This window comes from Cupressus sempervirens, chromosome 4 (genome assembly GCF_028749045.1).
Source record: "Cupressus sempervirens isolate cs-2001-9-10 chromosome 4, ASM2874904v1, whole genome shotgun sequence".
NCBI classification, from domain to species: Eukaryota; Viridiplantae; Streptophyta; class Pinopsida; order Cupressales; family Cupressaceae; genus Cupressus; species Cupressus sempervirens.
The window spans coordinates 306,794,522-306,812,154 of NC_143121.1; positions in this window are offsets into that span (position 1 = coordinate 306,794,522).

A 17,633-nucleotide genomic window follows, 5' to 3' on the forward strand; every position below is an offset into this window, starting at 1 on the left:
TCTCATGAATGTAGTTAGATCAGAATTCATATATAGGATTAATTGCTAATCAAGGATAAAGTTTAATAAGTTACTGATTCACCCCTCCCCTCTTAGTAACTTAGCTTGTCATAATATTCCCAATAGTTGCAAGGGCTCCAAATAGAGAAAACAAAGATGAAAAGAAAAGAAATAAGCACAAAGGCAAGAAGGATTTCAAGAACTACAAGAACCACAAGGACAAAGGTAAGAAATCCTTTTTTATGGCTAAAGATTTTGATAACTATGAAGATGAAATGGTCTATATTGTTGTAAAAGATGATTCTAATGATTAAGGAGGTAAGATGGCACTCATCTCTCATGTTAGAAACAATGATACATGGATTATTGATAGTGGTTGTTCACATCATATGACTAGAGATTAAACAACATTTGAACACACAGAATATTATGGTGGTGGTAGTGTAAGATTAAAAAATAATAGACCTTGAAACATAAAAGGAAAAGGATGTATTTCTTTGACTAAAGAACATGTTTGTGATGTTTCTTATTGGGTTGAAGGATTAAAACATAATCTATGGAGTGTTGCACAATTGAATAACATTGGATTCAAGGTAGAATTCATGAATGGATAGGCCAAACTGCTGAATGGAAAAGGAAATCTAGTTGGATCTTGCAAGCAAACAAAATGTAATTTATTTTATCTTTATCTTAGTGAAAGTTCATGTGTTATTGCTCAAGTAGAAGAAAGTTGGTTATGGCACAAAATATTATGTCATGTAAAATTTGATAATATAGTTAAGATAGGAAAACATAAAAGAGTAAGAGGTATTCCTAGTTTGAAGAAACTTGATATGGGTTTATGAAAGAATTACCAAATTGGTAAGATGGGAAAGAATAGTTTTAAAGGAAAGAACTATCAATTAGAGGAAGTCTTAGAATTTGTGCATACAAACTTATGTGGACCTATTGGAATAGAGAGCTATAGTGGAGAAATGTTTTTCATTCTTTTTGTTGATGACAGACTATTTATAGGAAATGATGACTTGCACAAACTAGTTTCAGAAGAAATGAGTAAAGAATTTGAGATCTATGTGTTTGGAGAGAAAATTCTTTGTTGGATTATAGATTCAACAAAAGAAATATGGTATCTACATTACTCAATCTAAGTATATCAAGGAGACACTAAAGAAAATTGGAATGGAAAACTCAAGACCCGTTGGAACCCCTATGCCTACTAGATATGAGCTTTCCAAGAATGATGATTCCAAATAAGTAGATCAAAAAACATATCGATCAATGATATAAGGCCTCATATTGCATTAGCACTCAATATGGTGGCATACAAGGCTTGATATTGCATTAGCAGTTAGTATGTTGGCAAGATTTTCAGCAAATCCTAGAGAAAATCACCTAACAGAAATCAAGGGAATCATGAGATATATAAAGGGAACTATACCTTATGGTAAAAAATTGGAGGGAATTTGGAGTTGAAAGAATTCACTGATGTTGATTAGGCAGGAAGTCTTGATGACAAAAAGAGCACTAGTGGTGGAGCATTATTTCTTGGTAAAATACTAGTGTCTTGGACAAGCAAGAAACAAAATTACATCTCTCAATCCATAGAAGAGGAAAAATAAGTGGTAGCAATAGTTAATTGTTCTAACATTGTTAGGTCCAAACAATTGTTGATAGGAATGAAGATAGAGATCAAAGATCCAATAGTCATATACTATGATAACACCAGTGCAATCAATATATCAAAGAATCCAGTGATACATACCAAAACAAAGCACACTGCTATAAAATATCACTTCCTAAGAGAATTGGTGCAAGATTAAAAAAAGTTAGATTGGAATATGTAAATAAGAAAAGAAAATTGCAGACATATTCACCAAGCCATTACCTAAGGATGCATTTCTATATCTAAGAAGTAATCTAGGGGTCATTCCCCTATCTAAAACTCACTAAATGAAGTTTAGTGATGCATCAACCATAGCATGTTGAAGATCAATTAGTTGGTGTAGAATTGACAAGGTAATATTGCAAATGAATTAGTACTTAAGGTACATTGATATTAATAGAATTTTTGTCTTTGGCATCTATTGTCAAAGAGGGATAATTTTATTGTCATATCTCATAGAAATTTTAATTATAATAAAGAGGAATTTTTCTATAAGAGGGTTAAGTTTTCTGTAAGAAGTTGTTACAGATAGAATTTTTCTAATAGAGGGAGAATCTTAAGGTAGAAAAAAATCACACAAACAAAGGGAGTTCTCATGGATGTGAATTAGAATGAAACTAAGGATATGTTCCTTGCTTTATTCTTATTCCAAAAAAATCATTGTGTTATGACATAGTGTGTTGCCATCAATGCCAAAGTGGGAGATTATTGGATATAATTGATTAATTGTGTATTTTCATTGATGTTACACAAATGTCCTATCATTATTAGAAATTTTTCTCTATCTACTAAACATTCTATGTTTTGCCTAGTTCAAAAGGCAGTGTATGTCAAGTTCACTTGGGTGTCAAATGAAAACCTATGGAAGATTAGTGTTAAATGAGATCACTTGGATAATGAAGGAAAAATTTAATGGAACCAATGTTAACCAAGCTCACTTGGTTACCAAAAGAGCTTTACAAATATGCAGTGTTAATTGAGTTCACTTGGTTAACATAGGAAAATTGTTTCTATGCTAGTGTCTACCGAGAAAGGTTGGATAAAGAATGATTTTCTTGTTTTAGAATATTAAGTTTAATTGATTCATCTATTAGTTCTAGCCGACTAAGAATATGAATATTAGTTATTGTAAGTTGTGTTCTAGCTAACTTGACAATATGAAAGATATAAGTAAAAGATCATGTTGAGAATTCAAATGTGTGTAAGAGTCTAAATCCATGGAAGATTTTGAAGATCTAATGATGCTATAAGGAAGCAAATTAGAAGGATAAGAAAAATACCCTTGTGGAGCTAAAAAGATATATTCAATCAAGAAGGATTATGTAAAAGCCAAAATAGATATCTATAATAAGTAATTTAGTTGCATCAAAAATCAGGTCATCTCATTGTTACTCTCTAACCATTGTAGCAATGATCTAAATCTCTTAATAGAGTTGGCTTAACAACTATTTGTAGATCATCTAACAAGGTTGTAATTCTATTGAATTGTCTTAAGACCTCTAAAAATGCCACTCATAATAGGTTGATTAAATCCTCTAATAGGGTCACACCTAATAGTGTGTTTTGTAACCTTCAATTGGGTTGGATCCTAATAGAGCTTACTTTAGAAGAGTGAAAATAGTAACTAGTTGTAATTGGTGGTTTTTCCCAAATTGGGGTTCCACGTTAAATCTTGGTGTCAAATGTGTTTATGCTATTTTCTTTTGTGTTTGCAACTAAGTTAAATTAATGGTAATCACAGATAACATCTAATGATTTTCATGTTGAGTACTTACTGAACATATTAAGTATTTATCGACTTACTACATTTCTTTGTTTGTCGAGCATTGATAGTATTTAGTTCTCAAAGTCCATTTTGTACTAACATCTAAGGGATCTGGGATTTATTTTTGTGGTAACTAATTCAACCCTCCCCTCTTAGTTACTCCTCTTATATTTCCATCACTTATATCCTTTACCATGAAATTCATCTTTTATAGCAATATATACCATTTCATCTTCATTTTTATTAAAAACTTTAGTCATAAAACAAGATTTCTTACCTTGTCCTTATAGTCCTTCTAGTTTTTGAATTCCTTCTTGCTTTTGTAGTTATTACTTCTCTTTTAATCCTTGTTTTCTATTTTTGACACCTAGCAGCAATGTGACCAACTTCTTCACAAGAAAAACATATTAGAGGAATCTTACCCTTTTATTTTCCTCTGCCTTTGGAGTATTTCCTTGCAAGTAAGGATTCAACAACTTCAAGATCACTGTCTAAACTTTTTCTTCTTCTTCTTCACTTCTTGATTTATCGGCCTTTGGTTTCTTACCCCTTTTCTTGAGTGAAAGCTTGGCTTCATATGTAGACTCAATTTTTTTGGAACTAGAAAGATAGTTATCATAGTTATCCAACTCAAAAGCTTCCAATCATCCAACTAGAGTGTCCAAAGTTATATTATTATTTGCATCACATCTAATTTCTTGAATAGAAGACACTCGAATTGCATAGATAGGAAGAGGGGTTCTAAGTACTTTTGTTACAACTATTTTGTCATCAATATCTCCTCCAGATGCTTTGATTGCACTCACACTTGCTTTGGTCCTTTCAACATATTTTACAATGTTTTCACCTTCTCTCATCTTCATCTAATCAAATTGTCCTATGAGACTTTCAGCTTTGGCTATTCTTACATTTTTATCTGCCCCATAGATTACTTTTAGCTTGATCCACATATCATGAGCTATAGTACAACTTTTGACCTCACCAACTCCAACATAATTTAGAGTAGATGTAATGTCAATCATCATGATGTAATGATTTTTCTTTTTAGCAATATCTTCAACTAATAATGTTCCAGTAGGAGTCTTTTATTTAGTGTCAAGATACTTACAACCTAAATCACTAATAGTTTTTAGATGTAACTTCATAAGTCCTTGCCATGCTGCAAAGTTGTGTTGGTTTAACTTTGGAATCTCTCTCCTATAAGACATCCTAATCTTTAGCTTTGATCCCTAAAACCTTCTCTGTGAGCACCAAAATATATGGTACCAATTGTTGGAAATATAAGAGGAGTAAATAAGAGGGGAGGGTTGAATCAATTACCACTAAAATAAATCCAAGATCCCTTAGATGTCAGTACAAAATAACTCTATGAAAATTGAACTCTGTTGATGCTCGACAAACAATGAGAAAAATGTAGTAACTCGATAAATATTGAAATAGATTGGAAAATACTTAACATGAAAATCTTAAGATGTTAACTATGATTGTTAATATTTTAAATTATTTACCAACACATAAGATAAATATCATAAATACATTTGACAGTAAGATTTAATGTGGAAACCCAATTTTGGAAAAGCCACCAATTGCAACTAATTACCTATTTTTGCTCTTCTGAAGTGAGCCCTATTAGGAGCTAACCCTAATAAAGGATACAAAGCACATTGTTAGGTGTGACCCTATTAGAGGATTTAATCACCCTATTAGGAGTGCCCTTGTTAGAGGTGCTTTGATAATTCAATAGAAATTCTACCTTGTTAGATTATTTTTAAATAGTTATTAAGCCAACTTTGTTAAGAGATTTAGATAATTGCAACAATGGTTAGAGAGTAATAATAAGATGACCCAATTTCTGATGCAACTACTGATTATAGATATCAATTTTGGCTTGTATACTTGACTCTTCTTGATCAAATATATATTTTTAGTTCAACAAGGATATTCTTCTTATCCTTCTAATTTTCTTCCTCTTAGCATCATTAAATCTTCAATTATCTTCCATGCATCCACAATTTCTAATTCTCAACTTGACCTTATGTTTATATCTTTCATATTGGAAAATCAGTTAGAATATAACTTAGAATAATCAATATTCATCTCCTCATTTGGCTAGAACCAAGAAATAATTCAATTGAACTCAATATGCCAAAAAAAGAAAATCCTTTGTTAGGTAGCCCTACTCAATAGACACTAACTTAGAGTGATTTTCTTGTGTTAACCAAGTGAACACGGTTAACAATACATATTCACAAAGTTCTTTTGGTAACTAATTGAGCTCGGTTAATACTGGATCTATCCAATATTTTCTTCATTAATTGAGTGGGCTTAGTTAGCACTCAACTTCTACAAAATTTCCTCTGGCACCTAAGTGAACTTGCTAGACATTGACTTATGAACTAGGAAAACTGTAGAATGCTAAGTAGACATAGAAAAATATCTCTAATGCTTGAGCATGAGCTCAACATACACTAATTGGAAATGATATGACATTTTTGCTAACATCAAAGACAATACACAATTATTCAATTGTTTCAACAATATCTACAATGATGAATTTTTTTCAAAATGAAATGAAGCAGAGATTTAGAATTCCACCATATATAGTACAAAACTAGATGAATGAAATTTTTTTCATGGCAGAAACATATGTGACATGCATAGAGGTAGTGGTGTGAAGAGTCAAGTTTATTGACCCTATGGGCTATGAAATTATATAGGACTTAATTAAAGGATATGAGAAGATGACACTAGCATCAAAAAAATATGAGGAGGGTCCTCCATGGGGTACACATGAAGAAAAGTTGAGAGAAGTGGACAATCAACTCTATAGTAAGGATATTAGAAATAAAATTGACAAGAAATTAAATGAGATGTTAAAAGCTACCATTATTAATAAGAAATAATTCAGAAAGGATATGTGTATTGCAAGAAAAATGAGACTGAGTGGATAGTCTAAGATATTTATTACAAATTTCAATTAGTAGTTTCAAGTAGATCAACTGAAGGAGATACAAGTTTAGGATAATCAATGCAAGTTGCATATGCAATATTTGAACCCTTACTACAATTTATTCTTGCAACACTAGTTCAACCTAGAGAAGAAGAGGTAGTTTCAAGTAGATCAACTAAAGGAGATACAAGTTTAGGATAATCAATACAAGTTGCATATGCAATATTTGAACCATTACTACAATTTATTCTTGCAACACCAGTTCAACCTAGAGAAGAAGAGGTTTTAAGCATAGTAAAAGTTTAGAAAGATACTCCACCAAGCACAAGAAGATATATGAGCTTAGTAGAGATTAAATAGGGACCATTAGAGCTACCAGAACACAAGAGAGTTAAAGAACTTTCCACTAGTTTGGATAAAATACAAAAGACTATAATCACTCCTATGAGAAAATTCAAAAAAAAAAGAACATGAATCTAAATCTCAAAAAGAGAAAGAGAAGGAAACAAAGGAAGAAGAAGTTGAATAGGAAAAACTTGAGGCTATTAGAAATAGTAGAAAGAAATGGAATCCAAATATAGAAACAATATACAATATGATCATCAATGAAGGAAACTTTACAAAAATTGGTCAAGTTTACAATTTCAATGAAAAATTTGAAGAAACTATAGTTATAAAATGTGGTTATCAGACAAATGATCTTGTCTAATTAGAAGTTCATTAATATATAGGGAAAAATACCTAAAGACCTATATAAGAGGTTAGTAAATAGAAGAAGAGGGTAGTAAAAGAATATAAGGAAATATTGGAAAGAATTATTAGGAATATTTTTGAAATGGAAAATGAGGAGAACTTTGAGAAAATAAAGAAGAACATAGAGCCACTACTAAGGAGCAAGATGAAAGAAATATTTATCATGTAAGGAAATTATGAGGAGGTAAATAAAGAAATAGAGGAAGAAATCATTAATTTTGTAACATAGTTCTAGGAGACTTTGGAATACAAAATAATGTCAACTACTTGTGAAGCTAGCAAACTTGAAGAGAGCATGAGATTAGGGGGAGAAGCTACTATTTCTAGTCCCATTACACTAGTTACAGTTAATGACACAAAGATGAGAGATGCAATAGTTAGTAGTATTTAAAAGATGTCTACATCACAGACCCTAAAAATAATAATTACAACCAATAATATGAACATTGATAGTATTGATCTTATTGTTGTTACATCTGAAGATCTAGTTAATGATTATTTCCCTAGGGTTAAGAATTTGACAAGTTATGATGATGAAAATAAGAACTATGAAGAAGAAGAGAAAGGAGAAAAAGAGAAAATAGTTGAAGAGAAAAGAGGAGAAGATGAAAAGAAGGACAAAGATCTAGCTATTTTAGTATATGCGATTAAGAGAATGAATAAGAATCTCCAAGCTAGTTGGAAGGTAATTGCACATTAAACATGTCATTTCTCACCATGATTGAAAAATGATGAAATGGAGAAAAGAAATCTGATAGTTAGCCCCAACATCAACAAGAAGTAGAGAAAAATATAGGGAAAAAGAACCAAAATTGTTAGTAATAGAGGAGGAGACTAAAAGATAGGAAGACAATCATAACTTGAAATTATAGTTAGTCACTCCAATAGAGGATACAAGGCAATAAAATGCTAGTTATTCTAAGTCAGAATTGGAATCATTAATTGATAACATGATTAGCTCTAAACCATAGATACTATGAGAGAATCCTAAAATATTAATCCTTAGTGAAGTATCAGCCTTTGCTACAAGCAGGATCAGTAAAAAGAGAAAAGGGAGTAAAGAGAGTCAAGATATTCTTGAGAAAATGACAAAGAAAATGGAGATCTTGGTAAATATTATGATGAAAGAGGACAATCTTGAAAATAAGGTAGTAAAATTCCTACAGGAATTTGATAGCCACTATAAGACTATGGTACAAGAAGCCACAACCAAGGTTGAAGATGAACATCATGCAAACCTATTTAAAAAGGTATGCGAAAATATGAAAGATGAATTATCTAATTTCAATAACATTTTTAAGGTGTTAAGGAGATCCATTCATGGAGGAAAGGAGCTATATGATAAATGTGTACTAGAACATGAAGATATGAATACCTTTACATCTGAGATCATGAAAAAAGAAGATGAATTAAAGAATATAATTAGTGAGCTAAACAATGCAAATGCTCAAGTGATTCACTTGGAGAAAAGGATTAGTAAAAGTCATGATGAAAGAAGAATGCCGAAGATTAGCATAGAGAAGTCATGGAAAATGTTCTATTTGTTGGGAGAATATATTTCTTTGAAAATTTACATAGTATAGAGATAGATTGAATATTTTTTAAAGGAAAAAATAGCATACAATGACTTAAGCTATCCAAACTTTCAAGAAACTAAGTTAGCATCCTATGGATTATATGTGATTCTTATAGTATCATATTTAGTAAAAGGATAATGGAATGAAGGATTAACTAGCTTGAAGAATTATTTTCCTTACTTTATTTCAATATTAGACATCTCATCAACATGAAGGAATGAAAGGAAGATTCTAAATTTTGATTTGCATATAGTTTTTGACTTACTTTTATCATTGAGGTCAAATAGGGAGTATAGTATGGAAAATTGTATACATAATATGTAAAAGGAGATATAAGATAGGAGTATAATAGAAGGGGGAGAAATATCATTATTGTAATTAGGAGATATAAGGATATAAGATGGAATAAATAGAGAATTATTCACATTTTGAAATTTTGTAGCAACCATGATAAGTGTTGAGAAAATTTATTCAATTGTATATTGTCATTAATGTTACACAAGTGGCACACTCTAACCAAGTTTAACTAGTATGAAATGAGCTTAGTCGAGTACCAAAGGAGATTCCAGTGTTAGCTAAGTTGAATACAAAACAAACCAAGTTAAGTTGGTCATCAAAGAAAGTCAGTGTAAAATGAGTTATGTCAGTCAATGAAGGGTGTTGGTATTAACTGAGTTAGGCTGGTTACAAAAAAAATTCAATATTAAGCAAGTGATTCATTTCAATATTAGTGGAATGTCAATAGAATATTTTTGTTAATTAAATGGTTAATACAAATTGAATTAGTATATGTTAAATATTTGTTTGAAAGGATATTCAAGCTGACTTGACATTAGGTTTTATATATATGAAAGTTCAAGTAGTGGATTGAATTGCGGAATAAGAAGTATGTGAATAATCTAAAATAATAAGAATATCCAATTGAAGATAGAACATCCAAAGAGCTGCAACGAATATTCTAGTCAAGAAGGATAAATAGGATAAACTAGAACAATGATCTGAATTTGTAAAGTAGGTTTCTTCATCAATCAGGTCAATCATTTCTTCATCAATTAGGTCAATCATTGTTACTCTCTAACAATTGTAGTAGTGAAGAAATATCTTAACAAATTTGACTTAAAACTCATTTTGTAAATCCTCTAATAAGGTGGTATTTATTGATTGAAGTGTTTATAGACCTCTAAAAAGGCCACTCCTAAGATGGTGATTCAAATCCTCTAATAGGGTCACACTTAACCATGTGTTTTGTAACCTTTAGCAAGGTTGGCACCTAATAGGGCTCACTTTAGAAGAGTAAAAAATCATAACTAGTTGCATTGGTGGTTTTTTCCAAATTAGGTTTCCATGTTAAATCTTGGTGTCTCATGTATTCATGTTATTTACTTTATGGTTTTTGCTTCTTAAACTAAAGTTACTAAAGGTTAATATGCCTAATATCATAATATTTCTTTGTCAACAGAGTTACAGTGAATATTTAGTTCTAAAAAATTAGTGCAATTATTTGGTTTAAGGAATAAAAGTTTTTATTGACATCTAAGGGACTTGGATTTATTTTTGTGGTAACTAATTCACCCCTCCCCTCTTATCTACTCCTCTTAAATTTCCAATAGTTGGGATTAGAGCATTGGTGCTTGCAAGAAAAGGTTTAAAGACCCAATGTAAAGATCATGGTGTGTTACAAAAGGGAGATTCCTAAGCTTAACAAAGAGAACTTCTCAACATGGAAATAGTTGATGAAGCTTCATATATCAAACATCATTGGTTATGGTGTATTCTATCTAGAGAACAAATATGTGGCACCACCTAGGCCTATGTCTATGGAGAAAATCAAAGAAGAAAATGAGAACAATATTATAATGATTGATATTGCATCTTCTTTGAACTATTCTTAATTTGATGAAGTCAAGGATTATCCTACTGCATTTTTACAAATGCAAAAAAATAAAGAAATTCTTTGGAGGTGACAAAAATGTGTAAAGAGAGAAGTCAGAAAGATTAAGAGTAAATTATGATCGAATGAAAATTAAAGAAGTAGAGAAGATAACCCAGTATATTAAAAGGGTCAAATAAAGTGTTAGTATAACTAGAGCCTTGTGTGGAACATTTGATGATGAAAATGGTATTCAGAAAGGTACTATGAAATATTCCTCCTACCTAAGCAATTAGAATTTCAGCTATTCAAGAGATGAGATGGAATCTGGCACATGATCTAAACATAGATCCTCTTGTGGGAAGATTGATTGCTTTTGAGTTGGACAATTTGTATAATTATTCTCTTCTTCTAGTATTCTTGAATCTACATTCAAAGCTAAGCTAACCCTTTGTAGAAAAGGAGGGAACTCAAAAGGGAAAGAAGTTGATAATGAAGATGAAGAGGAAATAAATGAGGACCTTGAAGTTATTGAGTCTCTCCTCGAAAAAAAAGTAGCAAAGGGAGAAGGAAAATTTAGGGGAAGGATTCCATTGATTTTTTTCTCATATGAGAAAGTTGGACACATTCCAGCTAAATGTCCAAACAAAGAAGATAAAGAAGAAATAAACTTTAGGAAATTCAAAGGCAAGAAAGACTTTAGGATCTACAAGGACTTCAAAAGAAAAGGTAAGAAATCATGTTACATTGCAAAATATTCTATTAGTGATGATGATGAAGATGAAGTGGTTTATATGGTTTTAAAAAAATGAATTTGATAATGAGGAAGATGAAAAGGTGACACTTATCTATTACATAAAAAAGAATGATACATGGATCATAGATCATGGTTGTTCTCATCACATGACTAGTGATAAAAAAACTCAACTATTTAGAACATTATGATAGTGGAAGTGTTAGATTTGGGAAAAATGAGCCATGCTATGTAAAAGGAAAATTTGTCATTACATTAACTAATAAAATCAAATGTGAGAATTCCTATTGGGTTGAAGGTTTAAGACATAATCTACTCAATGAATCTCAGGTGAACAATATATGATACAAAGTTGAATTCATGAACGGGAAAGCCAAACTATTGGTTGTAATTGGAAAAGTGGTTGGAACTAGAAATCAAAATAAAGCTAATTTATTTTATCTAGATCTGAATCAAATCTCTTGTTTATTATTTAAAGTTGAAGAAAAATTTTGTCTCTTAGATCCATAGTTGAGCTCTTAGGTCACTTTTGAACTCTTCATGAGTTTAGGTCAACCCTCAGTCTCTGACTATTCAAGTTTGGGGTGCCAGAACTAGAGAAGTGACATTTTTGAGTATATTAGTGCATAGATGCATACTAGTGCACATGAAAACCTTTTCTTGGTACACAGGCATGCTTAGTGTGCAACTGTCCACTTATCTCCCTTCACAGATGTACACATGAGCACTTATTAATGTGCACACCTCCAAAGGGTGTGCACCTACAAGGGTACACACTTGTGGAGGTACATAACTAAAACTAGGGTCTATATAAACCCCAAACACCCCCCCTCTCCCCATACTTTCATCACTTGTCTTCACAATCTTCTATTCACCGCACCTTTGCACCTTACACAATATGCCTCAACTTATGCTCGTGCATCACAAATAAATAGCACACAAGGTTAGAAAACATTAGAAGTTCACATAACTAAAGCATAAAACATAAAAACACCTAAGTTATAAAAGATGCACACATGCGCACCTCTTCAAGGTGCTCATGTGTGCACCTTACAACCTAAGACTAAGTCAAGTAAGCCTAAAGAAAGTTGTGTATGTTTGCACCTTGTCAAGGTGTGCACATGCATAAATTTTTAAAGAACCAAATGCATCATACGGTGTGCATATGCACACCCCATCAAGGTGGGCATGTGCACACCCTTATTTGCACTATTCAAGAACACACGGGACTCATTCCCCTCTTTTCACTAATCTTGCACATGTGAACCTTCCCAAGGTGCACACATGTGTATGTGTGCAATTGCACATAAATGGTCTTAAAATAGCCATTTAGTGCACCTAGCACACCTGTAAGGGTGTGCTAGGTGTTTTTTTCTACATAATAGGGATATAGGGGAACCAACTAGGTTTTCACTTATTTTGGGGAATTTGTGTTAGGCATTTGTAGATTAGTGTTTATGTTTATGTGTAATGTTAACATTTTGGAGTAATCTCTACTTTCTTGTGCAAATAAAATGGCATCATCATCATCTTAAATGGCTGAAAATAGAGGTCCCAAACCTATAATTTTCAAATACCAAGGTACACCAAGGAACTCCCTCTTTTAGGATGTACATTCTAAAATCAGAGATACGGAGCTTGAACACATTGACTGCAGTGCCTTCCTTACCATTTTCAATAAGCCAAGAGAATGATTTATATGATATCAACATTAATCAAATTGAAGCTTGTCAATGTAGCATCACATCCTACTTCCATGCAGTCTTAAGAACTCGTCATGGCTCTTGAGACAATCCTAGACCTTTGACCTTGAAACATCAAGAAAGTGTTCCACTTGCCCAGAGTTGACCAATATTTATAGATTTCTTATGAAGGGGCTCAAAGATGGTATTGATAAAATGAGAAGGAATCCAAAGAGATAATTCTATCATCCTTTTTGAATGATAGAATACTAGTGGGCCACAGAGTTGGAAAGGTAGAGATAAACTAGGGATACATGAAGGATGAGGTGGGATATGCCATTGTGCCTTTAAGAAAAGTCATGGGCCTCCAACAACTAGACATCTTCATATCTAGATGGTTCATTTCATAGAAACCATTAGAATGACAAAGATACCAATTGAATGGGCAACAATGTTGAGTGATAACCTAATTGAGAAGTTGGTAGCTATTAAGGATGACCCCAAATTCTACATGACATCATATTTGGTGTTGGCAACTAGAATAACTAACTACCTAGGACTTTACAAAAGAGGTAGCGTGCAAGATGCTAATGCATTGCCCTATTTTCTATATCCTCAGATGGTGAAGAAGAAACTCTCAGACCATAAAAAAGAGTACAAGATAGTAAATGAAAACTTTATATTCTCAATCATCTTATTTATAGAGGCATGATTATGCCAAAAGGATGCTAGTAGAGGTAGCAACCAAAATTGCAGAAATCAATACCTACTACATATAGTTTAAAAAATTTAACTACCTAAGGGTAGATGGTACCCTAGTTAACCTAATGAAGCTCCCAAGATATCCATTAGATAGGCTCATTTTTTTGGTGATTGATAGGTAACTCACATCTGTATATGACATAGTGAGGAAATAGAACAAAAAGACATGGGTGTGTCCAATCACTATCGATGTTTTTGAGGTAAAATAAGCAAGACATCATGAAATTTGATTTGGAATGTGATCAATATACCTTAGAAGAGTACTAATCCCCTTGCCCTTATTTTGACATCATAGGGATGGTCATGGATATTGTAGGGAAGTAGTTTATACATGAAGATGCACTGGACGATCACTAGATGAATGCAATAGATGACTATGATATCAAAATAAGGTATTATTGTAGAATGATTCTATATCTAGCATAAGAGGCCTTGAAAATGAAAATCTCACTCAAGGATGTCAAGAAAGATGTTGACGATGTCTTTGGTTCCATTTTACAATGGACAAAATCTATGACAGGTCAATCATGAATGCAAAGATTGGTAGGGATGAGAATGTGAACATCAACAATAGATCATTCCACATAGTCCAAATTACAAGGGAATGGATCAAGAATCCTTTCAAACTTGATCTAGTTCCACAGGTTGTTCCTCTATAAGACACAACATGACCTACCAAAGGAAAATGTGTAAAAATTATAGTACCAACTTTCCTAGGTCAATCACCATTATGGCTGGAAATGGTTCATTGACATGAGGGGGAAGTTGAGTATTTTGAATCAGATAGAGGAGTGAAAAGGAAGAGAGGGGAAAATGATAAGAAACAAATAGCTTAGGCCCAATCGCCTCAACAAACATAGTAAATTCTTGAACTAGTGGAGCCTCAAGATGAGCCAACAACTCAAGTCCAAGAGACTCAACAAGTGCCTCCATCAAGATAGGAATAAGAATGGGAACAAGGAAGAACAAAGGGTGCCCCACTAGAGAAACCTCCCCTTAGCTACTAAAAAATCAAAGGTTGAGCCCACTATTGGAGGGATGCATAAGAGAAGATTGAAGAAAAAGAATACTCCTCCCCCATAGGTTCCTAAAACCATCCCCAAAGTTGAATTAGAAGAAGAATAAGGAGAACAAATTAAATATGTCCCCTTGAGTAAGAAGACTCACTCAGCTAGGTCTAGGGAAGAGGAAAGAATAAGAAGATCCATTGCAATGCCACCATCTATTCCAAAAGAACCTATTTAGGTTACAACATCAAAGGATGAGAAGTATTAGTGGATCATAGACATGGAGAGTTAAGAGACAAATGTGTTTGACCTCTTTGATTTTTATTTCATGTTGGTGGGCACTAAGATGGTGGGTTAGAAGATATGAGATATTTGTAGGAGTCAATACCTATAAGAGGACTGGAACCAATTACCACCTTTGCCGCAAGGACCTCTGGGCCTACCACCATTACTATCTCATAATTTTTTGTTCCTAGATAAAAGTTCATTAACACCACTTCAATTATAGACTCAAAAGAATATGAAATGGAGGAAAAAGAGCCTCAACAATTGCTAGCTGATAAAGTATCAAAGAAAGGAAAAAAACATGAGGAACCTCAACAAACTCCTCATGATACTAAGGTTGTGACCTTACCCCAACAAGTACAAAGACTTAAACTAGTGATCTCTCTCAATGAGAAAAGACTCCATAGAGGACTAATAAGGCAAAGGGACCTATAGTGAAAACCCCCTCTTTAGTCAAATATATGTCTACAATGGATACTACATCTATTTTGCTAAAGAGGCATGTAATGGTTTGAGAAAAGATGTAGCTAAATGTAACTACAGAGGAGGGAATGGATGAGCTAGTAAAATCCATCAAGAAGCCCAAGCCATCTAGGTCGGATGCATGACCACTGGCCTTCATTATGAGAAACCAAGATTAGGACTTTCTTGCACACATAGTCATCCCTCCTGTGCATGCTGACATTAAGGATTTGACTCCTAATGATTATCAAATTAAGGGGGTCTATTAGGAAGGACCATGGTAAATATCGCCAAAGTATTGATCACTATGAGCATAAAAGAGGTGGTCAGACACATGGACCAAGATGAGTCCAAGTTTATTCTACCTTGGTAATAAAATGAGCTTTTGAGAGACTACTTTCATAGAGTAGTGGGCCCAATAGACCTGGATAATTTAGAGATCACTCTTGTTGTGGGACTAGAGATAAAATCTAAGGGGACAATTAAGCTAGATTCATTTTTGGGAGCATGCATGAAATGTCATGACAATTTTGAAGAGAAGGGTGTATAAATAATATAGGGTAATTTGAACCTATTACGCTATATTTAGTCAAGCATGGATAAACTGGTGTCCATAGTGAACCAAGATTTTGGGTTAATGGATAAAGTACATACCTGGACAAAAGTCCTAAAGATTTTGACATCAATAAAAGGTCAAAGGTATCATACACTCATGGATGTATATATAATGGAAGATCTTCATAAGATTTATTATTGGATAGAGAAGATAGTTGTTGATAATAAAGTCATGGAGGGACTACATAAGGATATTTAGAGATTAAGAGACCAGACTAAAGAATGGATTTTGGAAGAAGAGAGGAATTACAACGGTGCCTACCTTGACATTTTAGAAAATGAGTCAAAAACCAATCTTAATTCAGTTTAATTAATAGTCCAACAATTCCAAAGAACTTTTGAGGATGCTTCATTAGATGACAATATGAGGCAATAATTTAAGATTGAAAAGGTATTGTTGGAATTAGACAATAAACTTGAGGATTTTGTAGAAACTTGTATGGAGGTTAGCAATTACTTGTAAATAGTTAAAGATAAATATGGACCTTTGAATTTTCTAGAAGCTACCAAAGTAATAGGGATCATAGAGAAATTCAAGAGAAAACATCCAGACATTGTTTTGGTATAAAGGGGAAGAAAACCTAGATGCTAGAAATTTAATTTTAACACTTAGGAAAAATAAATTTGGATTTTTGGAACTTGTCATCAAGGTGCACAAGTGTCAAAGCTGAACTATTCACAGAGGTGCAATGAAAATTTTAAAGAAGTAACAATGTGCAAATAGTTAACTACCAGTTCCTAATTTAGAGCATTCCATGCATCAAAAGTACATTTTTATGATAGTTCAACTCCTAGAAATACCTAGAGAAGGTCAAGCTTCCATTTCTAGAGCTACAAGTGATTCTCAGATCCACTTGCAACTTACTTCTTCTTATCTCCTTCTTCTTTTATTATTTTAATTCATGTAAAGGCCCATGCACCCATTAATTCATATAAACAATGGTTGAGACCTACTTAGCACTATCTAGAGAGTCAGTTTGTATATAAATACATTTTTTTTATTGGTGTTTAACATGTGTTTACATTTTAAGAGCTCTCACTCTCAACACAAAAAGAGAAGATGTTTTCTTATAAATACATGGATGCAATATGTACTCTACGTTGTTATTTTAATATAGTAATATATGCTATTTTTGCTCTCATTTTGAGTGTAGTTATTCTTGTTGGATTGTATTATTTTCATGAATACATGTTCATGGATAATAATTGAGCCAATGGTTTTATTGTGTTTTTAGAATTGTATGACCTTTTAGTTTTGGTGTTTGCCTCTTGTTAAAGAATTTCGCTAATTTATCGAGTTGGAGAAAAGATCACCTATTGTTCCTACATAGTTTTCTATCTCACATGAGTGCACTTTTTGTGGCCTTACAATTTTATGAGAAGTGAAACATCTTTAAGTTATTATTAAGTTCCCATCAATTATTGCAATAGTGGAATTGAGGAAGCATTTCTCCTATTTTCATTGGATTTCTACCAAATATTTATGAC